We start from the raw sequence: 24128 nt of genomic DNA on the forward strand, positions 1-24128 counted from the left end.
TTTATTTTTTTTTTTGGTCTCGTTCTTATATGAGGTTAAGTACCAGATAGTTGCACATTTACCATCAACTAATAGTCAAAAGGTACAGTCTCGCAAAGAACTTGGCTAAAACTAAATGAATAGCTTTCAATTTCCTGTGGGTGGGTTTTTTGTGTGTGTGTGTGCACTGCTTACCAATAAGGAATAGAGCAACTTTCCTTTTCTGAGAAGCTATGTTGCTAGCTTTTATACTGTTGAAGTAATTTTGTTAAACAAGAGGAAGAAAAAAAATTTCATAAATTGTCCAAAGGAATTTGTCTACAAAGTGTGCCAACAGGGTTGGGTCTGTTTTTCCTCCTCCATTTTATCAGGAGGAAAAAAACTTACTGCTTTAGTACTTCATTACCCTTTTGCTTTCACATTGCTGAGCCTTAACAGTATATTGTTTTCATTATTTATTGTAACAGTTGCCTGTGAGTATGGTATTTGAACATACTTCTTAGAGATGAAAAAGGTCAAGACCTGTACTTCCATAAGGGCGATGTACACAGCCTCATTTTACGCATCTCACTCAGCCTGTTTCAAAACTTTTTCCTCTGCTCAGCAGCATCTTTTTGGGGCCCAGTTTAGGCTAATGTATTCTTTATCTTCTGAGTAAATTTTGGTAGAGACATTTAGCCATTTTGTCAGTAAGTCACTGATAACCATTATCCTCTTTGATAAGCAAAATACACAGACTTTTTAAACTCTATATAAGGTGTATTTTCTGAATCTTTAGCTGTTCTTGTGGTATTTTCTTTTCTGAAATGAATAGACCAGAAATGCATGTTGCCCTTGCTGTTACTGTTCAAGTAATCTGCTTCGGGCAGCGTGGGAAGCCTGTGGGGACTGGAGTAATGGTGCCCTCCCACCAAAGCCATCTTCTGATGGTCAGGGAACACTTCGTTTGCTCTGGCTGTTGTAGACTCAGGTGAATTTTACCTTCAATAAATACTACTGGTGTCACTTTGATCCTGTGCGTTACTAGTTAGAAAACTAGTGTTATTCTAATGATGGCATGCATTTTCTTACACAAAGGAAAAGTGTACGCTCTTTGGCCCTTATCTTGGTCTGTGCTGTTAAAAACAGACAGGCAAAGGAGTAGACTTGACCGTGTCCCACTTAAACTTTCTCTGGATTTCTTGAATAGACAACTTGAAAGAAAAATCATCTCCTGTCCCTTTCCTCTCTGCTTTCTTCAGCTGGCTTGCAGCTTAAAATATCATCCCCTTCTCTAGCTTTAAGGAGGGGATGATGATGAATTCTTCACTAGAAGCATTCTCTGAAGTTGAACAAGGTACAGCATCAGTCCCTGTAACAAAACTCCAGCTGAAGTAGAGCTTTTTGAGACAATGCTAGAAGGATATCCAACAAGCTTTTAGTGATTGAAAGACACGAAAAATATGCATGAGATGCACCTGTGTAGCTTGCTGTGTAACTTTTTCCTTTGATGATTTTTTGGATGGGCCGTGCTGCCTAGAAGACTTCCCATTTCTATGAAGAGAGGCTGTTAATGCAGGCACCCCTCAACAGCTCTTTATCTCTACCAACTGATACACGCGAGCGCCATGCGTTGCTTACTCAGAGAGACCAGCTGTTGTTCCTCAGTTCTGGTTTGAGGATTGGAGCCAGATGAGGGTGTGTTCTTGTTTTTCCAGTTTCCAGACATGGTGCAAAGGAACGGAAGGGATGGGATGGCATGCCCTGAGTACCCTGGTGAGGGCTGGAGTCTTGAGATGCTTTGTGGCTCTGACTACTTGACACAAAAGGAGGCACAAACGTTTGTTTAATTTAGATTTCAGCAGGCACTTAAGGGCTCTCTGTAGGATAACATGAAGTTTTGACATTGGTTTCTGGTGAGACGTTATTGCCTGAGGTTTGATTAAAAGTAGCAATGGCCACTGTTCAGAGAAAACCATAGCTAACTGTGGTTAATGACAATGTATTCTCTTGGGTTATTAAAGTACTTCTATTAAAACAAGAAAGAGGGCTGTGTGTCCAGATGTAATTTTGATGGATCCTGGTGCAAGCATCAAAACAAGTAATGCTCTGGAAGCTCTAGTGAGTCATGTACAGTTAGGAGCTCCTGCGCTGTCTGTCATGCAAGGCAAGTTCACATTTGCTTAGCCGGCCGCCTTTTCATACGGGAATTTGGTTTTCACTACTGGCTGAATTTGAAATTCTTCCCTTTCATTTTCAGATGTTGCCGTAATACTAATTGCTTGTCCTCTTCCATATATGTTTATATTTACTACTTATTAAAGAAATACACTTTAATGTAATTGTATAATAGTATCTGAAGAATAGTTGAAGGGGTAGGGACACTGACCTTCTGTGTTCTTTCTCTCCCTTTTAAAACAAATTGAGGCTGATGTGATACCATACTAGCACTCTCGCATATACAGGGAAACTCTTTCTGAAGACCAGACCCTGAGAATATTCTTTGCATTTGAAAGGGGTTAACATTAGCTCTTCACGTTCAGCCAGTGTGGTTAGTATCTGGGATGTAGGAACAAAGCCATGCAGGTTGTTGTTGGTGAGAATATTAAGTAGTTTCCTTAGCAGGTGATGAACTTCTTCCTTAATGACTTAATCACTTAATCTCAGGAGATCCTTGGGAAAAAAAAATACCTGGGAATTTCTCCCAGAGACTTATATAGGTGTGGTAATAGAGGAAGGAAGGGGTGACTTCTTTGGAACATAGATGTGGGGCAGGAAGCACCGGAGCAAGCATTGGCCAGAAATGCTGAAATAAAGAATGGATTTGGAAGGTGGGACATGAGTTCTGGTGGTTAGCCCAACAGCAAGTCGCTTTAGCCGACTGTACCTCTGAGTTTCCATCTGTGTCAGATGAATTATGTGTCTCAGAAGTACTGTGAAGGTGCTAAATTAATGCTTTCAGTGGAAGATCACAGGATGCTTTGAATAAAGCTTTACAAAGTGCACAGTGTTCTTACTATTAATACCAAATAGTTTGTGTGTATCTCTTAAATGACAAGGAAAATGAAATGTGCCAGATTTGTGAAGCTAGAGGAATGTTTGCTCGTTACTCTGAAAGAGCTGGGAAGTACAGATGGAAAAGGGAGGATTGAAGTCTAGGTATGGAGGAAAAAAATCCCATGGACTGTCATCATGGATGTGGTTTTGAAATCCTTCATCTTCTTGCCTCGTGTGTGTAAATCAGCTTTGTAGGTGGCTGAGCATTTCTGAGCAGGTCGAGAGGGAAGAGAGTGTTCACCAATGCAGGGTAACGCACAGCAGAGGAAGCAGCTGCTCAAGCTCTTTATTTGAAGAAAACGTGACAAACCAGGAACTGCTATAATCCTGTTCTTAAATAGGAAATACATTCAACCACAAAAGCAAGTGCAGAGCTAAGTGACTGGCTGGAACCTTTATTAGAAATCTGAAGTTACAAGAAACAGTCTTTCGGCCTACTTTTGCTGTTTGGATCATACTTCAAAAGCTGCAAAAAAGGCCAATGTGCAGCCTGCCAGCAGAATAACAATTAGCAGCATTTTGAGCTCTATGTCCACGGTAGGATTTTCCTTTGAAGGGATGCCTTTATCTGCTCTGCTCGGTGTCACTGAGATGCGGGCACTCTTCATAGTGGGGAGGGGATCTTTGCTGTCCTGGCCGAGCTGTCCCAGCTTCGGGGAGTCTCTGTCTGCCTTGGCCAGGCTCTGCTTCTCTGCCACAGGCTTGATGGGGGCTTACAAAAATTGCTTGGTTCGCTTGAAGCCAGCTCACAGAGAATGGGAAAGATTGATGTAGTCTCAGATGGCTGGAGCTTCTTGCTGTATTTTGGTTATTTTGGTTGGTAACAGTGAGGTGTGAACTTCCTGTGGGCAGGTGAGAAGTGAAAGCCCTTGGGGTACTAGCACACTCAGACATGAAGAAACTGCCACCCTTTAACTTTGTGATGGAGGTCAAAACACAGGAAAAAAAACCCCAACAACCCAGCACCCAAACCCCTTTTACTCAGAGAAATGAGCCCTCAGCTTGGCTATTTAGGCACTTCTGATGGACAAGTTGGCCATACTTTGTTAGCTCTGACCAATGAAACACTTGCTTTTTAAATGAGCTCTAGTACATATGTTCTTAGCTAATCAGGTAAATATCCTAGGGAAGGCTTTGTGGGGAAGGCTTTGTGGCTAGCCGTTAGTTCTGTTGTTGAACTAGGCTTCAACAAATGGCTGCGTTGCTTTTACTTAAGGAATGCTAACCTGAGGAGGTGTGTTGAAACTTCTTTGACCTTTGTTAAGAAGTTCAAGCTCTATTAAACTTTAGCCTAGTAAAAGAACGCCTTTAGGTCTGCATTAGTGTTTCCATCCCTTAAATAAATCCATGTGAGGAAACGAGTGCTGGGTGCTTGGGTCTAGCAACTAGACCCCTGCTTTTCAAGACAGTCCTCTCATCACGGCTGTAACATCAACTGGCATCCAGCTCTGTTGTGACGAGACTCTTCTGCCCCTGCTCCTCTGTATGCATGCTACTTTTCCAGGACACCATTGCAATGCTGGTGCTGTTTCTCTAAAAGATGAAATTATCTTGCTCTGGAAGAGCAAAAGCAGTACAACTAATTTGGTACTTTTTTCTATAAATATTACTGCTGTTTAATAACGATAGGAATTCTCCTTTTGAGCTGAAAGCACGAGAAGCACTATGTTATGGTGAGTTGTTTCGACTCAACTTTAACCATAGGGTTTTTTTTTTTTTTAGTAGTCATTAAATACTTTATTGTATATGAAAAAAAAAACCCAAAACATTTATGTATTGGAAGAATGAGTATCTGATATGACAGCATAGAGCAAAAGTTTATTATGCATATACAGCTGAAATAAGTTAACTTGTTTAAACTGTATTGTAGACACAATGCTCCTGCATTTGAAAAAGTTTCATGACTCCATATAACCATATCAACATGTTTCCATAGTTAATTTCCAGCCTGCAATTGTATTATCTTTTGTCTAATGGAACATCATCATATTAAGTAAACTAATAACCATAATGTTCATGTTGCTGATGCTTTATTAGATACTATATTACAAAAAAAAAAAAAAATAATCAACAAACCAAAACAACAAACCGCAATCTCGCATTTACTTAACCAGGATATGTTTTAACTCCTGAAGCTTTTCTGTGAAGAGGGAGGGAAGTAAAGGTTACATCTAAAAATACTGTATCCAGTGCTCAGAATGGACCAGCAGTATGCTATGCTGCTGCTTGCGAGGACATCACGTATGCACCTAGAGCTCTTCAGCACTTTTCTGCAAAGAGGAGCACATTTTATGCTGGGACTTCAGTCACATTTATGTATGTCTACATATGTGAAGCAAATACAGAAATAATGGCAGTGGGTATAAGTGGCTGATGAGGCGATGTGATCATTTGGAAAGGGAAGGGAGAAGTAACTACGAGCCTTTAGTTGGTAGAACTGAGATAATTTTATTTTGAGATCCCTGATAATTACACTGAACAAAGTTATTTCTTCTGAAATCTCAAAATGGCACCAAAATCAGGGGTATGGCAAATAATGGCATGTCCTTTGTCCCACAGAGGATTAATTTCCTTTTGGTATGGACTTACTTGAATAGTATGAATGTTGGCACAGACCAGTCCACCTCCGCCTACCATGCAGAGGGAAGGGCTTACTACATGCTAGAGAGCAGTTTACATTGGAAGGGAGCTGGGGTGATGGTAAAAAGCTAACAAAATACGGAGTCCTTGCAGTGCTGCTAGAATATGGATACAGTCTTTGGATGCAAAATTCAAGCGTCGTGTAGGAGTATATAGTATTTTACGAGTGTATGATGACGGCACAGGATCATTACTGGAATGTGGAGTGCAATTCTTATGTGCCTGCTTTAGAAAAAAATGCTTTACAAGGTGAGGGGGAAGCTTTAGAGAGCTGAGAGATTGATTACGGTTGGAAAACCTGTTTTACTGTTAGATTATTATTTTTCTCTTAATGAAAAGCCTAGTATGCTTACTTTAAGTCAAGTGGCTGAGTTGTATTTAGCAAATATCTATAGAGGAAAGTAAGTACAAAGCTCCTCAGTTTAGTAGGAGGAGGTGTAATGAGATTGAGTATCTGAAAGTTGAAACCACATGAATCTGGGCTAGTTGTAACACACAAATTATTAAATAGGATAAATTACTCACTGAAACAACTCCCTTTAGACGTGATGGATTCTTGATCACTTGCTTGTGAGTTAAACTGTTTTTAGCAAAGGAGATTATTGCTGAGTGTATATATGTTCTGGACTTTTAACAAGTACTGTATCTGCATGTAGGTCTGTGCACACCTTGGGTAGAAGGTCAGGCAGGCGATCACAATGGTCTGTTCTGCTTTCTGGGTCTGTGGGAGGTGGGTGGAGACCGCCTGATGCTGTGAAAGGGTGTACCAGCCAAGTCTGGTGTTCATGTGCATATTTATTCCCAGTACCATCTCTAGTAGGCTGGTGAAGTTTTCTGTTTTATTATTTCTTTCCTGTCTTTGACAGATCTGCTGGGTTTTGAGTCATGAATCAAAAGAGAGAAAACAGAATTGAAGTCCTGCGTGCCTATCCATGTGGAGAGGGGCATCTGTGGTTAGAGCAGGGAGAGTTCTGAGGGGCTTTTGTTGGGGTTTTTTGAGTAGCTGGGGGTTGGGGGTTTTGTTATGCTTTTTTTAATTATTATTATTTTTTATTAGAAAGATGAAAGGAGTCAGGCAAATGCAGCTTTGCATCCATGCAGGTATCCTGATGGAGTGAAGAATGGTACAAATAGAATAGAGAGGAAAATGATCACAGGTTTTATGCAGTTTTTGCTTGATCTTTTGAGAAATAGGAGAATTTGCATGGGTCGTGGAAAATTAAAAGCTAACACACTAGGGACCTGCCACTGCTAGGTAGATTTTCCAGATTCATTCCATATCAGTAGCAACTGGACTTCTTTTTTTTTTCTCTGGTTACTGTTTGTTTACTTATGTAAAATAAAGTTGGTTATAATCTCATTTAAAATGGAGGGATGTTTCCATTGCTGTGTAAAACTCCTGGCACTCTTTTTGCAATAAGCGTTGCCCTGTGTTTCCGCAGAGACGGTGGTCCCTCTTGCTGAGTTTCTTGCCCGCCTCTGCATTTGCCTCGCGAGGTCAGAGCGGAGGACACAAGGTAGGGCTGGGTCCACTGCCCAGGTGCAGCAGTGTTGCACAAGTGGGCAATTTGATACTATTTACAGAGCCGGCAAGAAAATTCATATGTGCAATTCAATGTCTTAAAAACAAACAAATTGCACTTCCCGTCCCCACAGTGGCAATGCTTGTGTAGAAGTCTACCTAAATTGTGTTGGTGGGGAGACTTTTTGTGGAGAAAGGAGTGTTGTATTTCAGTGAAAATCCAGTGTACTTGTTGCGTTTGCAATGTTGTGGCAGAACTCTGTTTCACTGAGTACAGGGAGCTCCATGAGGATGGCAGAGAAAATGCCGTTGCCTTCACTTCTGACGTGTATTGAGTGTGAATTATTTATGGAGTGTTCTGTAGTATATTTGTAAATAATGAATTCTTTATGGCAGGACATCTGTGTCTGTGGATCCTGTATCACAGAAATGGTTTTCCAAGTACACTTTATGATAAACGTGTATATCCCTTTTCCCAGGCTGCCCTGTAATAAATTACTTTTGTATTCTTGCTATACCTGTTATCCATTTTGGTGCTGACTCTTAAATGATACATAGACAGATAACATATGTAAAATTTTGTGCTGTGTGTTGTGAGTTGATGTGGTGTTAAGTTCATTTTCTAATAAGAAGTAGGTATCTTTATATGTAAGCATTCTGATTTTTGTGCAGTGTAAAAATCAGGTTACTGGAAGACTTAGCTGTCATATAAATTAAGTTTGCTTCTAACTTTCCTGAGGAGTACTAATTTTTGTAAGCAGATACTTTTTTTTATATTTTTTAAAATTTTCTTTTAAATAATAAGAACTAGCATTTCGTTTTGCCGCTGGTTTGTGGAGGTAATGAAAATGGTAACAGTAGTGTGCAGTTCAGATTGGTCATACAAGAAATGTGGTATGACTGCCCAGTTCAGCCCAGTACGTGACTTTGGGGCTAACCTCTTCCCTTGCTTGTCTGTGCAGTTCGAGTAGGACTCGCTTGAAGGCTTGATTGTGGGACCCTCCTTCAGTGCGTTCCTTAACAGGACCTTAGCAGAACTTCCCCAGCTGGTGGCACAGGAGGAGCTGCCACCTTGGGGAACTGCAGATTGGGGTCCCGCTGGTGGCTGGCTGAAGGGGTTGACCTTGCTTGTGCTGACCGACCCACTTGCACGGCTGTGCACTAAACCAAGCCACGGAAAAGATCTAAAGTTGGAAAAATGGTCTTTCCATGAGGAAAAGGCTGGTTTGTCACCCAGTCCCCATTTCATTAACCTGTCTTTTCGTCTGGTCCATGGCTGGATCCTGCTAGCTCAGAGGGGGCAGCAGGCTGGGGTCGAGGCTGAGAGCCCTGTGGGGCAGACTGGCAGCAGGGCCCTGGGCAAGGTGGGGGGCTGGTTGACCTGGTTGCTGGCCAGCATGGTCTGGAGGCATGTTTGGAGCAACTGCAGAGGGACCAGCACCGTTACCATCTCATCCACATTGGCTGAGCCACTGTGATGTGTTGGCTACAGTGCCACGTGAATGAGGAATGTGCCAAGAGAGGGAAAAATGCTTTAGTTTTGGTATGCTAAAGAAAACAAAGGAATGCTGTATTCTCCTTTTGCAAAGAGGGTGGGGGAGTCTTCCATTAAATTACCTCCTGCGTACCCTCCCTCACCGGGAGCAGTGTGTCAGCCTGGTCCTCTGCCGTCCTCCCCTCTCCTGCCTGCCACTTCTCTTTCCTTCCCCACCCCCTCCCCATAATTACTCTCAGGAACTTACCAGTTTTGCAGCTACTGTACTAGCATAAGCTTTTTTTAATACCCTCAAAAAGAGAGAGAAGTTAATGCCGGGTGCCCGCCTGCCCCTGGCGGCTGCGGCAGTTGCCTAGCAGCCGGGAGGCACCGGGGGGAGCAGCTCGCCCCTCCTTGGATCGGCTGCTGATAGAAACGAGAAGACAGTTATTACTGGTTAGGTTCGTTAGCAACACTTTTTCACACACACACACACACACCCCCCTTCTTCTTTCTCCCCGTCTCTCCCGCACGCACATACAGACGCACACTTACCTGCCTCTGCTCAGCAGTTCCTCACGAGCTGTGCGATGGAGTCACCTGCGTTTGAGCGACCCTCGCTGCTCACGGCCTCGTGTGAATTAACGCAGTAACCGTCGCAGGCAGCTGTGAGGGCTTAGTCCGCAGTGTCGCAGACATACTGCATAGATGTTTTAACGTCTCTTGGAAGAGTGGGGTTGGTTAGGTGCTTCAGCTGACGAGGTCGTGGTTTTGCACATTGGCCTCTTACTTAAGTTTTCTGGTTTTAGTCGCAGGATGCTCGATGCTTCTTACCTCTCTTCCTCGCAGGCTCTGACAGAGGAGCTCTGCTCAATCTTCCTGCGGTAGCTGGAGACATCTCCAGCTTTCAGCCCAAGTTGTGCCCTCATCTGTTACCAGGACTGGTAGAAAAGAATGCCTGCCCCTGCTTTGGCCACGGTGCAGGGTGGCTGAGAACTGAATGGAGGGTGGGCTGTGACTGGGGAGGCTGGGGTATGTCAGATTCCTCTGAGGCTGTCCAGGGGAACAAAAGCACCCCAGAAACGCAGTGGGTGGCCAAGGATAATGGTGTCCGTTAAACTGCCACAGTGGCTTCGGTGCGCGTGAGGGTTGGAGGCACGGGTCTCTGAAAGAGAGTGGGTGCCAGCATGTCTTTTGCGGAACTTCAGCTTGTTCCAGAGGGGTTTCTGTGAACTTGAGCTGGAGAAGAAGGGATTAAGAAGTGCCTCTAAGCCCTGGTGTATCCAATTAACTAGATCACTGCTTATCTCACCACGGCTGTAAGTGCCAGTGTAATGTACTGTTTTGGAGCAGGGACTGTCCTCGAAGAGATACAGCTGGGAAGTGTCCGGTGCAGTGGGATCCCTACTTGGTCCTTTCTGCTCTAAGGATGTGTATTTCTGATGGGCATCTCTGATTTCAGAGGAAGTGTATGATGCAAACAGAGAAGCTGCTGCCTGTAACAGTCACACATGAGCCAGTTTCATGTGTCATTATACTCTTCATTTTAATGCAGATTCCTAGATAGCCGTGAACCTAGAGTCAGAGGAATAAGCACATGATTTATATGAAGAAATATCGTGGGTAGTGCTTGGATTTTCTTTTTAAAAGGCTAATTGTGTTAATTTGCTTGAGACACAATTATCTCAATGGGATTGATTTGTTTAATTAACTTGGGATGCCTGCAGGTTAAATAGTGAGTATAAATAGAAGGACAGTGGGGAATGCATCACTAATGTTTGTATTGCAGAAGGATTGACTCATATGTAAATGAAGTGCTGCAAGCCTGCCAGGCTAACCTAGTTCTGGGGTGGTTTCTAGATACAAAAAAAATCTCTCATGCTGTCATGCATAACAAGGGGCTCATACACTCAGGAATAAGTTGGTGAAGAGTGTACACTAATGGCAAAAATATATTGCTCCTGTTGTAAATACCTTGCATATGAGCACTCTTGTGAACACTGTGAAGGGATGGTGTCTGAAGGATGTGGTTTGTGCTGGACCACTGCGATGCCACTGGCCTGATGCAACCAGCAGCTTCTTCAGTGTGTCAGCCCTCTTGTGAGAAATGAGTGCAGTTTCTTGTTCCAAACATAGCAAAAATCGTTTCTGAACAGAGCACGCAACTACCCTGTATCTAGCATCCTTAGGCTGAAGCCTCCTAACAAAGCTTTGTATGTTCCGTTGTTCCTGGCTTCCTTCCTCTGCTTTTTTGTGTGGACATACCACTCTGCACTTCTGCAGACGATTAGGTATCTTAATGGACCAGTTCTGCAACCTGTGTGTGTGTACTTTGCCTACTGTTGGCAAGGGCCGTACCTGATACTTCAGCATATCCTTTGTCCTAAGGTGGACAGTTGTGTTCAAGTCTCAAAGGGAAAATTCTGAGCCTTTTATGTTAGTTCAGTCCTGTGTCATGAAAATATTGCATCCTGCAAATATAGAGAGGACAGGTGAGTGTTTCTGATCTTTCCCCTACCTAAAGTAAATGACTCGTCGTCATGAGCTATATAAAACTGTAGTCTTTATCTGAACCTTTGAGGTCTTCATCATAGATTGTGGCAAAATATTGCACAAACTGAGCACTGAATAAAAACAAAATAAAAAAAGAACAACAGAGCACTGCCACAGAACCAAACCAGCTAAACAAACACACATTTCCTTTTAGCAGCTTTAAGCGTATTGCTCTTTAAGAAATGTCCTTGCTTCTGCATGAGTTATAGGAGCACTGTAGTCTTTTTTACAGTTCTTTTTTTATGTCCTTGATAATTTATCCATCTCCTGTTTGTGTGGTTGCTTCAGAATTCTCTGTCTCTTTTGTACAGAAATCTGTCTTTGCCCTGAATTATTCTTGTCCCCATTTTCTGAACCTTTTACTATATCTGCTATCTCAAGAAGAGATCAGATAAGAGCTGAACACAGCACTGTGATGGAGAACACGCTTCTGATTTATGCTGTGGCACAACAGTTGTTGGTCTTATCCTTTAGATAATCATGTGAATGCATTCGACTTCAAAATGGAAAAAAAAAATATTTCTAAGTTGTATCTTTGCATATCTAGCCATGTTTTTCATTTACTTGCTGAAGACTTGACTCAAATACTGAGTTGCTCCAGAACTGTTAAACCCAACAATCAGTTCTGAGTGCTTCACATTTTTCATTTAAATGCACTTTGCTTTTTATTGATCTGCAGTGGATTTTGTTTGCCCCTTGGCCTGGCCTTGCATGGTTCATCTGGAATTCTTTCCAGTCTTCGCTGGTTTTGGCCAACTGTAAATAATTTTGTCATCTGTGGATTTTTTTGCTGTTGAGGTTCTTGGGGGATGGGGAGGGGAGAGGAGGTGTTGCCTTCGTGTCTTTGCAGTTCATTGAAGAATATGTGAAACACTGCTATCCCGATATAGGGCTGAGGGCATCCCTCCCTTGATCTTTTTTTCTTTTTGCTTTCTTGAAAGCTGCTTGTTTTGTTACCATGTATTTTTTTTCTGTCTGCTGCTTTCTAATCTGCACAAATGCTCTCCATAATAAACCTCAATTTTCTTAGTATTGTAAAAAGGATTTTGTCAAATGTTGTTTGTAAGTCCAGTTCCCAGCCTTTTTAAATCCACAGTTATGTTGACAAACCAAAAATACTCGGAACAGTGAAGAGGAAAGTACAGAAGTGTGTATCTGTTGGAGAAACTAGGCTGGGAAAATTGTATCCTGTCAGAAATATTTGAATTAAGCGCGCCAAGCCTGTAGCTCTTCCACCTTCAGGACACTGTTGTTCCAGCCTTTGTTTGCATTGCTCCTTGTTACATCCTAACCCTTGTTCAGGATCAGACAGTTTTGAATGCAGAGAATTGTTTCAGACTATTTCCAGCGATTGTCCTGCCTTATTTGTCTACCTGAAGGAGAGGTGTGGTTTGGGTTTGTTGAGAGGAGGATATGGTTCTCTTAGCAGGTCCCTGAGCTCTTCCACCCCTGCCTCCTGCTGAAAAGATTCCCTTTCTGTACCTGTCACTTGAAGCCAAGACATCTATATGTGTTTTAGACTGCTTATGAAAGTATTGGAGCCCTCAAGTGATGTCGTACTGCTTCCACCTTGCAGTCAGCCTGCCGAGTGCTGCGGCTCTGTCGGTGAGAGAGAGGCTTCAGCCCTCCTGGTGTTTAACATAGGTGGTGGTTTGCCCTGGCTTGTAGATGCATGTCTCTCTGCTGCCTGAAAAGTGAGGTTTACCAGGCCTTTGACTAGAACTAAGTTTACCAAGTGATGCCAGCTTACCTTTTCTGGGTAAATACTACAAAGGCGAGTGGTAGGGCGCCTTTGTGACTCACGGCAGTGACCTCCCAACATCTGTGGTTGTTAGAGGGGCCTGAGTGCTGTTCACCCGTTCTGGTTGGCGTAAGATGGCAATACCTGAGCGTGATTTGAGCTCCGTTGAAGGAAACATTGCAAAGAAAATTTCTTAAAGTTTCTTTGAAGCTCAGGAGTTAAAGAATAGCAACTTTTCTTCCCAAGACACAATTCCTGACCCAGTCATGTAGATTTCACTTCATTGATGTAAACCAATTTTGGTTCTGCCTTAAAACCACTCTGGGAAAAGGCCCTTGTACTAGGCTTCAGTTTTGTTTGTGTGGGTTTTTTTTTAAATCTGTTAGAGTATTGAAGTATTAAATAACTTAATACTGCAGGAGTTTATTCTTTCCAGTCTGTGGCTTTCCCTGAGAAAGAGTGAATACCGCCGCCTCGGAGGCACTTTGAGAATGATGTTACACAGACGTGCAGGGATGCACACCTCCCCAAACAGCTGTGAGTTCAGCTTTGAAAGTCTGGAGTGGTGAGGGGTAAGGTTGTGGAGATACACTACGCTGGTCTGACTGGAGACAAACATTTTGTATTTAACTTCAGAAATCATGAATTACCAGACTTTTGTAATGTACTTATTTTACATGTTCAAAAGTGTAGCGCAGGTGTATTAAAAATGTATTTTTCTAGTGCGTGTTACTTCTAAAATACAAATGCCTCGCACAGAAAAGATGCAGCATGCCTTTCTACAAAATTACAAGAAAGTTTCTTCCAGACTCCATGGGATGGTTAACTAGGGCAGTTCGTTTTGTTCCTTCATATTATCTTGAATCGGGAAAACATAGCACTGTGGTTGGTGCATTTAATGGCCTTGCAGATTTCTCGAAGGTAGGTTCACATATCTGTACTGTAGATTATAGTAGGTTAGCATAGGCCAGGTAAGGAAAACTGCTTGATACACATTAGGGGCTTCAGAGGAAGTGAAATGAAAGAGAAATTGTGGTTTTTCCACTTGGAGTGGGCCCTTACAGAAATGCAAACTGAGTAATGCAGCTGGATGGAGAAGCAGGCTGCACGTGCTGCAAGGGCTGCCTGGGACAAGGCAGTGCCAGTATGACAAACAGCAAAGGGGCTGGAGATGGGCTCTGGAGTACCCAGATTCAAATTCTGGGATTCATTTTTAAAAGTCTTCCAGGACAATGTTGTGAAACTGTCAGGAACCATAACGTATGTGAATGAAAAACTAGAAAAGACATCAGGTAGAGAAAAACTGTCAAGAGAACAAGGATGGCCTGGAAAAGGCTGAAGCGAAAAGATTTTGGTTTTAGATATGACAAAGGCTATATGTTGCTGCACTTGAAGCCATGCAAAGCCCCAACTGTCTTTTTACTGCAGAAATGCTTTTATTTTTTCTTTTTTTTTCCTTTGGTATTTTAGAAAGCCATATTTCAAATAAATTTGAATTTGGCTTGCTTTAGTCTTTATATTGTTGACATTGAGTTACCTACTTACTGGATACATGCTTGTCATGCAGGCCATCTAAGGTGCCACCAAGGGATGGTATCCTTGAAGGATGTTTTCCATATGGTCCTAAAAATAATCCATTCTGAAGTGGAATATGTATTTCTCTGTATTACTTTATAAGATTTAAATATTTTTTTTCCCCTGTTACTTTCACTGAAGTGCAGAAAATTGGTTACTGAAAGACTGAGTAACAAATTAAATTTGTGCATGTTTTAAGTAACTTTCCACATTGAGTCTCTTGAGATTTTTATCTCTGTATCTGCAGAAATGTTAGTGAAATTCATCTTGGCCCAAGATTTTACCAGGGCAAAATCTCAAACGTCTGCATTCATTCTCTTCATCCTCTTCTCCAGTTCCACACCAAGTTGTGCTGCTTCTCCCTTCCCTTGGCTGTCCTTCCCAGTGCTGCTTGCCCAGGTGGGTTTCGGCTTGGGGTGCACAGGTACATCAGCTTCTGTCAGCCAGCTGCTGTACTCCTGTGCGTGTGCATGGTTTTCTGTTTGCCATAAAACAACTTGTTTATCATGGCTGGTGTGTAGAGACTGGAGAAGCTTCTTAGCACTACATAATATTCTGTGTGAGGGGAGGTGGTTACAGTTAGGAATAACTAGTTCATAAAGTAGGACGAAACTGTTTTTACAGGAAAACTTGCTCTATTTTGCATCTGTTTCTTTTGAGTGATGAGTGGAAAAAAGTCATGATTTTTGCTCTTAATTCTGTGAATTCCTGTAACGTTCACAAAAAAATGTGACTAGAATTTGCAAGATTATTGAAGATTATGCAATGGTCCCATATCTGTGAGCAGTTCGGGGAAAGAAGTCACTGCTACTTGTACTGTCACTTAAATATGACATGAGAGAGAGACACTTCCCCCCTCCTTCCTGCCTCCTTTTATGTTCTTTGCAATGTGAATACACTAACATCTATTTGAAGGTTATTTTTGTCACCTAGGCCTTCTCCTTCACATCTACCTCGGAAGCAATGCATGCATCAGAGCCGCATGTGTTTGTTTAATCTAAGGAAGAGCAAAACCCTTTCAGATGACTGCAAAAGCAGGAACAATTGTTTGCTTGAGAAAGATGATGGCCTGCATTTGTTTATCTCACCTTTAAGGTGTTTTGTAATCGCTATTTCCCAGATTGAAAAGATAATTTCCTAGGAGATAATAGTTATTAGATGCAAATATGGTGTGAATTATACTCACATTAGTCACCTTGTGCTACAAGAAAGGAAGAGAAAGAAAATGGATAGTAGTCCTTGTTCTGCAGGGTGAGGGCCCTACAGTAGCCCAGAGGCAAATAAACAAAATGGATAGATACAATAGAGTAGAAATTCACCACCACCCCCCGCCCGCCTCAGCTCCACCACTTCTGGTTTTGCATAGATGTGATGGAACTGTTGTTTTGGAGTGTTAAATAATATACATACTTACATAAGAACAAGCTCTATCCCTTTTTTGTGGGAGTGGTACTGTGTGTTAGGATTTTTTTTTTTATTTTTTTTTTCTTCCAGACACACAACAGCAGCTTTAAGGGCTGCTGAGATTCTTGCAAAATTTCTTCCTTATGATGCCGTCCAGTGGAAAAGGCCAGCTGCTCAGTGGCGTATATGTGGTGTAGGAGGTGCAGCTTGGGCATTTGCTATATGCTGTTCGGCTTTTGCTACCACGGTGGTCTAATAGCACATGCGGCGCTTCGGTATGTTCAGTGGTCATTCTGATTTAGGTGGTTCTCGGGGGTGGTTTGGTGTGGGTGGGCAGCTCTACGTGTTTGGAGGGTTTTCAGCTGGGTGCGTGGGTGGATTTGGTGTGTTTGGGTATTAAATACAATTCCAGAGGTGGCACTCTTATGGTTCTCCAGCGTATTAGCAGGAAAGTATTGGATCTTTGCTGTTTGCCTTGCAGAAAGTTTTCCCTGCTCTGTGTGTTATACCATCGCACCTACCTCATCACAGCCTGCTTTCTCGTAACCTTGTCTTCGTTAGCGATGCATTGTAGCCTAGCTACAAGCCAAATGATGTCTGGTCCCTGAAAAGCTGATACTGGCTAGTTATGGAAAAGGTTTAACTGCACTTATTGCTGTTGCAGTTTATGATATAAACTGCAGAAGAGCGGTATCAATACCAGGATATTCTGAGTTGTCAGAAGTTTAGGCTTCTGACAGAATCGGCTAATCTCATTAGGTTCCTGACTTCATTAGGCCCCTTTGCAATCAGTAGAGACAAAGGGCCTTTTCTTTAGGGCAGCTCAGCAGGAACTGAATTTCCATGCTCTGGGTCGCTTTCTTTTCTGTAAACTATTATTTTTTTCTTTCTTTTTTCCTCTCCCCCCACCTCTTGGGTTTTTTGGTGGCTGTATAGGATACCTGGAGGGATGAGCCAACCAGACTTGCGGTTGTATCTGTTGCACCCACAGTTGTCAAGTAGGACATCTTCGGAGGGCGGTAATGAAGGCATTGATCTGAAGTCCTTTTTAAATAGTTTGCCTGGTGCAAAATACTTTTTACAGCCTTGAAGGAATGCTTACATCTTAAATACATATACCTGCATTTCTTGCTTTTCTAAATGCAGTAGGCATTTGTGAACTGATAGAGATACAAGGTCACCTCCTGAATTTCCTCGCTGTTCAGAGCGAAGTACAAATTGAAACTACACGTAGTTAAATGGGCTGCAGAAAGTGACATGCATCACTTCTCTCAGGGATGTGCTTGCTAGCGTATGAGCGTCTGTATGCAAACAGATCCCTTCTGTGCCACTAACAGCTGTTGATAGGAATTTTCTATGATATTAGAAACTGCTTCAAAACATTGGGATGAACAAGGGCCCAAGATGTTGTTGCAAGTATTTCTTTACTAGGTGACCTGGCAAGCCAGAGAGAAGAGCATTTGAGGGCATGCAGGTGTTTGATGCAACCTCACAAATTTTAAAAGATGGAAAACTTTGTGTCTGTCATGATTTGGAAAAGTGCTCTTAAACCAGACAGAATTTATTTTGTTTCAATTTTTAAAATTAAAAGAAAAAATATTATAGGAGTTTTTCCCCCTGTCATGCTACACTTTTGAGTAAAATCGTAACAACTTGGGGCTAGTAGCTGTCTGGTGGAAGTTTGTATGAGGCCGTCCTTGTAGGGAACGGCTGGGAGAAATAATGTGGTGCGAATCTGTGTGACCCTTGTTATGGAGCAAGCAGGTCTGTCGATTGTTACTGGAGTTGGTCATTTATGGCTGTAAACTATAAACTGAGGGGGAGAAGCATGCAGTTGGTATAACTCCAACCTGTGCTGTTGTCACTGGTCGAGTCTGTGGGGTGCTGCACCTTAACCCCGTCACCAGCCTGAATTTGCTGACAGACATGAGATGCTTGCTGCTTGAACATGCGAGGCTAATCCCTGGTGAACCTGCCCCGGTTTCAAGGAGATGTTTTAGCGTTGTTGAGAGACCTGAACTTGCATGTCACCTGCTTGCGTACACCAGTTTCTCCCACACATGCATCTTTCTGTCTGTCTCCTCCATTCCTCTCGTTCACCTCCTGTAAGTTGCTTTAGCTGCAGGTAGTGCAAAAGGAGCTGCCAGGGCAGACCTCGGTGTTGTCTCCTGGGGCTCTTCACTCTGTCCGAAGCCAGTAAATAAGCACTTGCTGAGCACAAAAGACAGATTTCTGTCTCTAGTGGTCACTTCTTGGTTTTGAGGGTGGAGAGAATGGCTTTATGTTTTGATGGAATGTATATTTAAATTACTGTTAAAATGATATTTTGGGAAAGTTGTTTATATATTTATGGAAAAAAAAGAGGTATTTTAGATAGTTGAGGTAAATGTAGTTGTCAAAGAATTTATTGAGCCCTGTGGTCTTTCTGAATCCATTTGACGTGATCGTTATTCACTTGCACCGTTTGTTTCCTGTCTCATTATGTAAGTTAGCAAACCACTCTAGGGTTACCTTTACTTGTATTTGCATTAGAAATTGCACCGTGAAAAATGTTCTCATTGGGTTGCCTGCTGCTGAGCCAGGAGCTGTAAATAAAGTGGAGAACCACAGAACCATTATAATTAATGTACCCTCTGGTTTTTCTCTCCTCTTTTTTTTTTTTTTTTTTTCTTTTTTGTCATTGCCACAGGTATTTTTTATAAGGTGGACAGAGTTTCTCTTCCTCCTAGTTATGCTTAACTTGAAATAGTAATTTCTTGCTGAACCCAGTGCTCCTGACCTCTGTTTGACATTTATAGCTTTCTGCAGGTCTGCCTACCTCTGATGCTCTTGGTGTTTCTGTATGCTCTTCTGGGTGAGTGTACAGTGCTAGCAAGACTACTTCAGGCTGCTTTCCCCTGATTTTTATTTATTTATTTATTTTTTTATTACAGAGTTTGCTTATGGAGAAGAACACTTTTAGATAGGACTAAGGAAAGGTGTTTTGTGGGAAAGCATCTGTGCGAGCAGCTCGTGATCTGCTGGCAGGTGTTACTGAGAAGTGGTTTGCTGCTTGTGACTGGGAGGGTGGGCACATTTTGCCACTCGTGTTTTAATGGAATACTCCATCTGCTGTCTAGCCAAATCTGTTTCTGAACGTGAAAGTTTTGTGCCAAATGTAACATCAAATCAAGGGAAAAGAGGTGGTGTATTTTCTTTAGTACTCCATAAATGTTAAAACCCAGCGTGTCTGAGAGGGTGGGCAAATCCAGATCTTTCATGTATCTGGTTCTTTGCTTATTTTAAAACAGCAAATACATGTAATTCCAGTTGGTTGTTAATTTGGAAACGCATAGGCAAGTATTCTTTTTATCTGTAAACAGCTGCTTTGTTGGGTTTTTTTAGTTAAGTAATTTGATACTATCTGCTTTATTCAGAGTTCTCATCATAGACTATCTAACCTATTAGATTCCTGCCTCTTGCGATGAACGTTATTTTTACCCTTTTTGCAAAGGCTGGTGCTATGCAACTAAATAGAATTTGGTTTTATTTTTTCTCCCAATGTTAAGGAGGTGCAGCAAGTACGTAATACATTCCTGAGATTCAGAATTAATAATACTCATGCGCTTTTCTCTAATTATCTGCAGTTATAATTTTTAATTTTCTGATTCTGTTCATTGACATGGTACTTTTTTGTTAGATACGACAGTAATGAATCATTTGGCAAGTTGTTTAATTCACGTGGATGATCTTTCTTTTTTTTTTTTTTTTTTTTTTTAAAGCACCTGGGTGGGAGAGGGAGAACTCTTTCCTTACCACTTTGCTAGACTTAGGAGTAGAAGCTATGAGGATCTTTCCTTCCCCCTGCTTATTAGAAACAAAGCAGATGCTAACAGCCCTGTGAGGCCAGACTGGCCCTCTGTGGTGATCCTTTAGGCATGAGAATGGAGTCAAAAGCCCGAATTCTGTCAGGATTTTCCATCTTATCTAAAGTCTTTCAGTTTAGGACTTCCCAAAAGATACATGAACCCACTGGAAATTGTGACATCCTCAAGTCCAGAGCAAATTCCTTCTGTTATTAACCCAATACTTGGAAGACAATTTGTCCGTTTGAGGATACGTCTAAAATGAAAGTAGAAATGAGCCTACTGACTTGGTAAAACTTTATTTCTAATTCTCTTGTTCTTAAGAGCCTGTAAGAAGCGCAGAAATAGAAGTGAGATCTGGAAGAAGTAGGTGATGATGATTTATAGCAAATGAAAATGCTCAGGTAATATGAATGAGAGAAGTTTCTTGCTGACTTGGTGTCCTATGTTTGGGGGCATATAAAATGTGCCAGTTTCCTGCTTGTGTGAAAGATCTGTATCTTGGTCAGCAGACCAGTAAAGTCATGTCCAGAGAGATCTAGTACCATTTTTTTCCCCAGATCAAATGGACTGTGTAACCCCCTAAAGAGCTGAAAATAGTGATCAACCACAGATTGTAGAGTGAAGCTTATGTTTGTTACCATTGTGCAGACTGCACTCGCTATTCTTTGCGCTTTGAAAAGGATGAAGACCTATGAGCATTCCCAAATCTCATCTTCCTCAAGAAACTCATCAGAAGCCTCAAATTAGAAAAGTCTAAGGTCTGTCCATCTCAGGATTTCATGTTTTAAGTAGTCCTGTGTTGTCCAGAGAAAACTGCTGGCAATGTATGTTTTACTGTAAGAGGAATATTTCAGTTCAGGACTTCATAGTCCAGACTAGTGAACAAATCATCAGAATCTTATCTTCAGGTTCTCCTGACATGAACAAGTGTATCTACTAGAAATAAGGATATAATCATATATCAGTTGGATCTCCAGGACCACAGTCTGTAATTGTACCCTGGTTTGCTGATGAAAGTCAAGGGGCTTCGCTAGCTCCCTCAGCACTGCCTGCATTTAGCTGCACACAAAGACTACCAGAGAGATGTTTTTCCTCTTACACAAACACTGAAAGATTGTCATCATTCATCGTCAGCTCCTGATGTATTTGTGGCCTGCAGTAGGTCATGTCTGGAAGGAGAGCACTCCAGCAGGCATCTGAATGGAAGAGCAGCCTCTAAGCTGTGGCTTCCGTTGATACACCATGGACAAGAAGAGAAGGCTGGAGCTGGCTAGAAGCAAGGCACACCAGACTGAGACTCGCTCTGTTTTCAATGGTTGTTTGCGTTGTGCAGAACCACTGTAATAGTATTTGAGACAAGACCATTAATCTGTGTGTCAGTGGGCTGACTCAAGAGAAGGTCTCTGGGGAATGATGGCTCAGACTTGCAGGCCTTCAGAAAGTGTCAGAAAGTTTGATAACTCAATCATAGGTCTCCCTGTGATGGAAGACAACTTCATACCATCTCTGTCAAGAGGGCAGGAGATCTCAAAGGAGCGCAACCTTATGGATGGTCCATTCAGACCATTTCAGCCTTGCAGAACTCAGTGCCTGGAGCTGATGAGATTACAACTGAAACTTTCAGTGTGCAGAGGTTTTAGAGTCCACTATTTAATCTAGACCTGGGTAGAACTCACATGTAGAAGATTGAGAGGTACAGCTTTTGAGATAGCTAGGGATTACTGGAAAATACACCAGCAGGACAGTATGGGATCACATAGGCTTATCTGAGCCCTGCATTACCAGAGACATTAGCAGAGTCCTGCAGAGACCAGAGACAGGGGAAGATGAGGTAAAGAATGTCTTAAGGTCTTTCTGTAAGATGAGCTTTCTCTGGGCCAGTGCTTTGTAGAAAAACTAAAATGAAAATTGAGTAACGGGGATCTCGATATTTAAAAAATAAAATTAAAAAATTAGTCTCACTGCAACTCTTCACTTTTCAAAGATGATCTGTAGAGATTCATGTTGTTGTATTATCTGGTACAGCATCTGATACACAGACTTTTTTTTTTCCTGCAGCTTGAACTTGCAGGCTGGGAATGCTAAGAATATGGCAGAAAAAAGTACTCCTTCAATTTATCTTGTGTCTCTCGTGCAGCTAATACTTATCCAGAAGGCTTGTCTCTGAGTCTTCCATAAGGAAAATTTGATTTTTAAAAAAATTATCTTTTTTAAGTAGGACCATTGCTTATTAAAAAAGAAAGTGTTGTTTTGTACAAGACAAAATCCTGTTTGAGCCTGATACTTAACATCTGAAGGCAAACAAATGTTTATACATTAGGTGTTTGGAGGCAACTTGAAACCATATATGCAGTACTTTCCATTATAAATTATCCATCCTTCTTATTGTCTTTTAACTGAAGCGTGGTAGTAAATAAAGGAACAGAAGTAAGGTTGCACATACATTGGGAGAAAATCCTTTCACAATGCTGTAGCCCTCCCCCTGAGGTCTCTGCTTGAGATCTTTGTCAGATGAGACTGCCATCTGAACACCTACCTACCTCGTGCTCGTGCAGGTTGATGCTTTCCTCCTTTGGATGCAGTCTTGGGGGAGGGCTGTTTTGGCATGCCCCAGTGCTCCACTGGTTTGGTCAGCGTGTGCCTACCGTCAGCCTTGCTGCTGGCGAGTCCTGGCTCCCGGATAGCGCCCTGTGGTCTGTGCAGCCTGTATGCTTTTTAAAGATAATTCTTTTATCTTTTCAATAATATATCCATTTTCAAAAAAAGTAACGTTGTATCAGATTTCAGTATCAATATTCAATAACAGCTATTCAGTTCACTACTCAATTCCTAAGAGATGCCTTTCTTGTACTGCAGTGTGTTACATCAGCACTAACCCACCCCCCCCCAGCAAACCACAAACAAACCAACACCGCCGCCCCCCGCACCCCTAACAACAACCACCTCGCCACTCTCAAGAGGAAGTTTTGCAGCCTGCACCTAGGTTGAGGACCGTGAGGTTTGACCAAGAGGAATAACGGTGTTTCCTTAACATGATTGCTGGTGTTGCACCATTGGAGCCAAGTACAGGGGAGCAAGGACAAGGAGTAACATCTCTCCAAGCCCTTCAGGCCACCCAGTGGTAACAGCAGCCTGGGCTCTGGAAGTGTGCCACCATGCTTTCCGAGTGGGAATGTTTTTTATCAAGGGAGGGGTTCCTGGAGATTTGTGCCCCTGTTCTGCCTTCCCTTGGGTCTGGCTATATTGAAACTTTGGGGAGATCTTTAGTTGCTTCCTCTGGGTAAGCAAGACTGCAGCACTGCCTGCTGAGGTTTGGTTAGTATTGCATGAGCTGCTTTTGCTTTTGACTTGGTCACTGTTTGCAACGTCCCTCGCTTCTCATTTCTGCTGCAGTTATTTTTACCTTCTGTTTTAATTGGGTTTTTTTTGAAGTCGACTCAGAATCCCTCTTCACTCCCCTTCTATAGCCCCAAGTTATGTTTGCCGGTACTTGTGGTGAAGAGAGTTGTTAGAAATGGCATTATTGGTTGTGTATTTCAGTCGGAAAGTCCAGAGTCTGAACTAAAAATACCTGAGGATTTAGGCATTACTTTTCAGTTCTCTGGTCCCATTGCTTGTAGCCACTGTTTCATGGGCAGTTCCCAAGGATGCATCAGTGGGGAGGTTAGCATCCATCCTGCTTAGAATTACACATTACCTTTCTTGTCAGATCTCTTGAGTAGATACTCCAGAGAGGCTTGAATCTGCTGTAAGTGAAAAGTGAACAGAAGGGAAACCATGAGTGTGTCAGCACCACCATCTTCTTTCCAGAATCCTGTGATAAATCAGATAACACTGTTCTGAGAATTGCTTGCTTACTAATTATTGAAGAAACATTTTTCTTTGTGTCTGCAATTAGCATTTCAGCTTGAGTCTAGGGCCTGATGATAAATGAGCCCTGTATGCCGTAGGTTCAGTAAATGAAGAAAAACTGAAGTCTGTGTTTGCTTACTCTCTTCCTCCATAAAACAAACAAAAAACTGAGCCGATCTGTAAGTAGGAATGGTGTCAGAAATTATGTGGTCCAAAGGAGGAGGTTGGTTTTATTTTTATTTCTCCATTTCCTCATCAGGTGGCTCACAGTATATGTAAACAATACAATAAATAAATACTCTAAGTCCAATCTTAGCCAAGATAACCATGGAAAAATTCTGTTATGCGTTTATAACTCAGAAGATAAAATTGCATCTCCTGCAAACTGGTAAGAGAATTATAGAATAAGTCTTTAAAAGCATGATCTGGCAGCCTAGATTTCCAGATAGCACACTCTGAAACTTAATATCCACATAAAACAATTGATGAAAGATGTTGATGTAA

At 42.0% G+C, this 24128-nt stretch overlaps 1 protein-coding gene and 1 long non-coding RNA gene across 11 annotated transcripts in view; one reads left to right on the plus strand and one right to left on the minus strand.

Moving 5' to 3' along the window:
* TRERF1 (transcriptional regulating factor 1) overlaps positions 1 to 24128 on the plus strand; it is a 102463-nt gene that overhangs the window by 38847 nt on the left and 39488 nt on the right. The window lies entirely within an intron of this gene.
* Positions 1 to 24128, minus strand: part of LOC308072159 — a 30320-nt gene continuing 6192 nt past the window's right edge. Inside the window, exon 2 of the long non-coding RNA XR_013931552.1 lies at positions 1 to 23586. This is a non-coding gene — a long non-coding RNA (uncharacterized lncRNA). The remainder of the gene's footprint in view (positions 23587 to 24128) is intronic.

This window comes from Falco punctatus, assembly GCF_963210335.1.
Source record: "Falco punctatus genome assembly, chromosome: 12".
Taxonomy (NCBI): Eukaryota; Metazoa; Chordata; class Aves; order Falconiformes; family Falconidae; genus Falco; species Falco punctatus.